This window comes from Impatiens glandulifera, chromosome 3 (assembly GCF_907164915.1).
Source record: "Impatiens glandulifera chromosome 3, dImpGla2.1, whole genome shotgun sequence".
In the NCBI taxonomy this organism is placed as follows: domain Eukaryota; kingdom Viridiplantae; phylum Streptophyta; class Magnoliopsida; order Ericales; family Balsaminaceae; genus Impatiens; species Impatiens glandulifera.
In genome coordinates, this window is record NC_061864.1 from 14,168,651 (window position 1) to 14,175,229 (window position 6,579).

Consider the following 6,579-nt stretch of genomic DNA (forward strand, 5'->3'; position numbering starts at 1 on the left):
TAAATATACTAAATATTAAAAAATAAATAAAATATTACTTACTTGCATTGCATAGTTAATTGTAGAAGTTGAAAAATATAACAAGTTTGTTGTTATTAAATATTGGAGTTCAACCAAAACTAAAATGAAAAAAGTTAACAAAAACTAGAGAAAGTGAAGAAAGTTAAATTGAAAAGTGAGTAGAGAGTAAAAAAAATTTTGTTATAAAAAATGTGAAGATTAAGAGTTATGCGGAAGATAAATTAAAATGATGTTGAAACGGATGGTAAGTACAGATAGAGTGAGCTTGAAAAAAATTAAAATGGATTTAAACTTTTTTTGATAGTGTTGAATAAAATAATAAAAAAATTATAAATATAACTAGAGATGAACATGGATTTAACCTTATAAAAGAAAATAATGAATAAAAGTGAAAAAAATTAATAATCCATGTCACTTTTCTACTATAAGAAAATATTTATTTTGTTTTTGTTAAACATTTCTCAGTCCTAACATAGACTCATTCTGAAAAAGAGTTATTCATATTAAAAAATATATGTTATAAAACCGAAATAAATTTAATAAAGCAAAATTTTAATTAAATTTTTATAATTTAATCAAATAAGTGGTCGTACCAACATTTTAAATATAATTATAACAATAAATATAATTATAACAAGACATTTGTTATTAAATAAGAATGAATAGAATAATAATTAATTATCATAAAAAATAATTAATTTTTATTGAAAAACTTTTAACATATGTTTTTATTTTATGTGAGATTCATACATGTTATCATTAAGTCGGATTTATAGAAAAATAAAAAAAAAATATTTGGGATTCACTCAAAAAAATAAAATAAATAAATAATATGTAACTATAAAGAATCATAAGATATAATTTAAGAAAAAAGTCAAAATAACTATTATATAAATAATAATAATAGTATTATTTTTGAAAAAGTTTTAAAAAAAATTGGAATATACTTTAATATTAATTATTTATTATAAATATGATTTAAATATAAAGAAAATAAATAAATTTTAAAAATAAAAATACCCATAAATTATAAAAATACTAAAACTCATGTCAAACCAATTCAAAAACATAATTATAATTAAAATTAAAATAATCATTCAAATCAAAAGAAAATATATATATATATATATATTTATATATATAACTCACTCTTTTCTTGCCCTTTCTCCAACAATACTTAAGCACCTTTAATGCATACTCAACTGCCTTCCTATAAATTGTAGTATATAAATTTTTTTATAAATGAGCTAGGTACCTCATCCCTTATCTCTATCCGTCCCTGGTATATGTAACTTAATAATATAAAATTAAAAAAATATCTTTATCCGTCCCTGGTATAGGTAATTTAATAATATAAAATTAAAAAAATATTATGATAACATTTTTATTTATTCACATATATATTCAAATTAATCAAAACTTTCGACACCACAATCAAAATGTTTTAAAAATTAAACATAATTATATATACAAATTAGTTAGTTAAAAAGTATAACTTATACTCGGCAATCCGGACACTTTAAAAATTAAACATCATTATATAGTTAAAAAGTTGAACTTATATTCTTAAAAAGTCTCGCGTTCATCAAATTTGGTGTTGAATTTAATATATAAAGTCTTATTAGTCTAGTTGGTTAAAATGTTGTACATATTTTTGTTAGGTTGCGAGTTTGAAACATACATATAACATTTTTAATTTTATTTTTAACAATTTTAAATTTATGGGCGGGTCAACTCACAATCCAACCAAACTATCCATTTACTTTCAAATATATATATTCAAATTAACCACAGTTCTCGACCCGGTAATCCGAACACTTTGAAAATTAAGCATCATTATATATATAGATTTGTAATGATGTGGTATTTAAAAAGTCATTTTAAACTTTAATATATATATATATATTTAATATTAATATTAATATTAATATTTCGGAAATCGGGTATCGGTTATCAGGTTTGGGTTATGCACACTCCAATTCCCGACTCCGAATCCAATCGAGTAATTATTTTCACTCTCCATCTCCGACCCCAATTTAAAATATTCAAACCCGACCATCAGGTACCCACGAATATCAGGTATACGGGTACATATTACCATCATTATGGAAAAAAGACTGAGGCATCATTTAAAATTAGTTTATTTTAAAAACTTCTGTAGGGTCTACATACATTTTTTATGTAATTTTTTTTTTTATATTTTTTGAAGGATAACTCAAACTTTGGCATACCAAGGGGATATCAGATCCTTGCCGAAAGACAAAGTGAGAAAAAATGACATGACCTGAAAAATGTAAAAAATATGAAGAAAAGAAGAGATAAATTATTTTATTTTCCAACCAATCAAATTATACGTCACGTCATTCTCTCCCTATATTTCTCTTAATATAGAAGGGGATTAGGTGTACCACTAAATCCTCTCGTTTGAAGATTTTTGCTTTTGTGGTACATGAGAGAGTTTATACTCTGGTACAACCGATCATCTCTCTTCTTAATTATATATGAGTAATGACAGAGAGCAAACAATACGTAGAAATTATAAGTGATTGGATTTGAAAAAGAAATTACTCTTTTATATATATATATATATATATATATATAATGATACTTAATTTCAAAGTGTCCAGATTGTCGGGTCAAGAGTTATGATCAATTTGGATATATATGTAAGAGTAATGAATACTTCAACCAACTAGGTTAATAAGACTTAATATTTTAAATTCAATACCATATTTGATGAACGCGAAACATTTTTAACAATATAAGTTTAACTTTTTAACTAATATATATATATATATATATATATATATATATATATATATATAATGATGCTTAATTTCAAAGTGTCTGAATTGTCGAGTTGAGAGCTGTGGTTAATTTGAATATATATGTGAGAGTAAATGGATATTAGGGTCAGATTGTGAGTTGACCCGCCCATAAATTTAAAACGCTTAAAAATAAAATTAAAAAAACTATATGTATGTTTCAAATTTGTAACATAACAAAATAAATACAACCCTTTAACATATAGGCTAATAAAACTTTATATTTTAAATTCAAAACCAAATTTGATGAACGTAGAACATTCTTAACAATATATATAAGTTCAACTTTTTAACTAACTAATATATATATATATATATATATATATATATATATAATAATAATGCTTAACTTTAAAGTGTCCGGATTACCAGGTCGAAAACTGTGTTTAATTTAAATATATATGTGAGAGTAAAAGGATATTTGTGTCAAATTTTGGGTTGACCCGTTCATAAACTTAAAACGATTACAAATAAATTTAAAATTATTATATGTATGTTTTGAACTTATAATTTAATAAAAACAAGTATAATTTAACAAACCTAATTAATAATAAATCTAATTAAATAAAATTAATAATTCAAAATTTATTTAAAATAATAATAAAAAAATCAACATTAATAGTATAATAATAATTCATTCATTTATAATAAACTTTAGTGAAAAATTAATAAATTTTAAAAATAAATATTTAATTTAAATATATGAAAATAATAAGTATTTATTATATATTTAAAAAATATAAATATTATATAAATATTTTAATTTTTAGTCATATAAATTATATAGGTATATATAAAATTATAAATATAAATCAACAATCTTAAGTGATCTAGTGATTGAAGTGTTCATGCTACATAATGGAGAACATGGTTCAAATTCCGTTAGGCACAATTTCTAAACTATTCAAAACATTGATAGTTAATATGTGAAATAAAAACGTTGGTTTATCGAAGTGAAAAAATAGTTGGATGCGAATGATATTTGTTAAAATTTGCGATAAAATTGGTGGATGGATAAATGACATTCACAAAATTAGAGGTTGATTAGGATGGTTGGTTAAAATATGCGATAAAATTAGTGGTTGGGTAAATGACCTTCACGATATGGAAGAAGATGATTTGTTGTTTGTTGATTTGACCGAAGTAAAAGTGTAAGGTCATAAGATTAAAAGTCAATTGAAGTGGATAAAAATATGGAATGAGATGGTTGGTTAGTCGAAATGAGTATATCACATGATGAAAGGTCAATTGAGGTGGATAAAAATATGGAATGAGATGATTAGTTAGTTGAAGTGAGTATGACACACGATGAGAGGTCGATTGGGGATTGATGTGCCAAAATGAGGGTAAATAGATTGGTAATGTACCAAAATGAAAGTTTAAGGTCACAGTATAAGATGTCCGATTAATGTGGATAAATGTGAAATGAGATGGGCTGGTTAGTCGAAGTGAGGATAAGTAAGTCGAGTTGTTTATTATAAAATATGTGAGGAGATGGATTGTTTGACCGAAATGAATGTAAAGTCTCGAAATGAGTGGTCGATTGAGATTAGTGGGATAAAAATGTGGAATGAGATTTTGGTTAATCGAAATAAGTAAGGTCACGCTATGAGAGGTCGACTAGGGGTTGATGAGTCAAAGTGATGATAAAAGAGATTGTTAATGTTGGAGATAGTTGATTTAATCGAAATGAAATTGTGTAAGGTCACACAATATGAGAGGTTGTCGATTAGGGGATTGATGGGTCAAAGTGAGGGTAAAAGAGATTGTTAATATTGTTGGATATGGTTAATTTGACTGAAATTAAATTGTGTAAGGTCACACAATATGAGAAGTTGATTATGCTGTGGATAAATGTGTAATGAGATGACTAGTTATCCGAAATGGGGATAAGAAAGTCAAGTTGAATATTGTAAAATATGTGAGAAAATGAGTTGTTTGATGAAGTGAAAGTAAAGTCTTTGAGAGAATAAAGGTCGATTGTGATTGTTGGATAAATATGGAATGAAATATTTTTTTATTAGTCGAACTGAAAGTAAGGTAAACAGATAGAAGTCGATTGAGAAATAAATTAATATTGGTGATTAAAATATGCGAGAAGATTAGTTGTTTGACCGAAGTAAAAGTTAAGGTCACGAGATGAAAAGTCCAATTTGAATTGGGTGATAAATGTGAAATGAGATGGTTGGTCAGTCCGAGTGTTTTAAGATTACGAGATGAGAAGTCGATTGAGCATTGATAGGCTAAAGTTAGGGTAAACAAGAGTTTGGTATTATTTGAGATTTTTGATTTGATCAAAGTGAAAATATAAGGTCACGAGATAAGAGGTTTATTGGGAAAAAATATGTGATGAGATATGTGAGAAGATGAGTTGTTTAACCGAAGTGAATAAAATGTGGAATGATAGTGTTTTTATTTTTATTTTAATGTATTATTCGTGATTTATTAAGAATTTTAAACATTGAAATACATATTTTTATAATTATTTTTATTAATTTTTTTGTTTATATTTTAACCGTGTGCGAGGTTTAAGTTCAATTTGTCATATCATTCTCGACGACACAAAATTATCACTATTTATCCTTACTCATATATATATATATACATATATTATTTTCATATAATTAATTAATATTATTTAAATAAATTAAAATAAATTCATCCCATATATTATAATCAATCATTATATAATAATCTAAATTTCATTATTATATAATATTATAATGTAATTATTAAATAAATAAAATTAACTAAGGTAACCAGATGTAAGAGTCGGCTTAAGTAATCAAAATGTCACGAGTTCGATTTTATCTGAGAGCGCTTTGCGTTGAAGTTGAGACTATGATTGGGTGTCATGCTAGTTCTCTTTAATTCAAAAATAATTATAAAAAAAAAAAGCAAACTCTTATCTTTATTTTTAATAAAAAAAGAACACATTTTTATTTTATTTTATGCTATATTATTATACCAATTAACATACTAAAAATAAAAAAATATATATATTTTTTGTTTTTTTCAAAGAAAACATATTCATAACTTTTATTCTTTTATATTTTATATCTCAACTTATCTCTCTCTCACCCCTTCTAAGTTCTAACTAAAGCGTGAGCAAAGAAATAAAACTAATCTTAGTAAACCTAAACAAAATTACTCAATATTAATACAATACTAATAATACTAATGAGTTTAATAACTCTTTAGACCATTTCCAACCAAAAAATCCATTTTCAAACTTATTTTTGATGTAAATGTTACATCAAATCGTAGTTCTTCTCCATCCGAAAACCTATTTCAAACCCAAAAAAATATTCTTATAATATTTTTCTTATGTCAACTTTTATAATTTTTTAATATCACCTATATATTTTTCAATGTTATAAATTATATCATAATATTTTAATATCACCTTATTATTTTAAATTTGATTATAAATTAATTATAAAAATTTAATAATACACAAAAATAAATATTAGAAAAAAATACTGTACAAAATAATACTGTTTGATAAAAAAATATTATTAAAAAAAATATTCTTCATTATTATAATTTTTTAATATTATTATAATTTTTTTTAAAACATTATAATAGTTTTTTTGAACATTATTATTAATTTTAAACATTATTATAAATTTACGTTATATAAATAAATTAAAATAATAAATTATATAAATAAATTAAATAAATAAGTTTAATCTATAAAATATACATAAACTAAGTTTAAGGGTTGAATTTA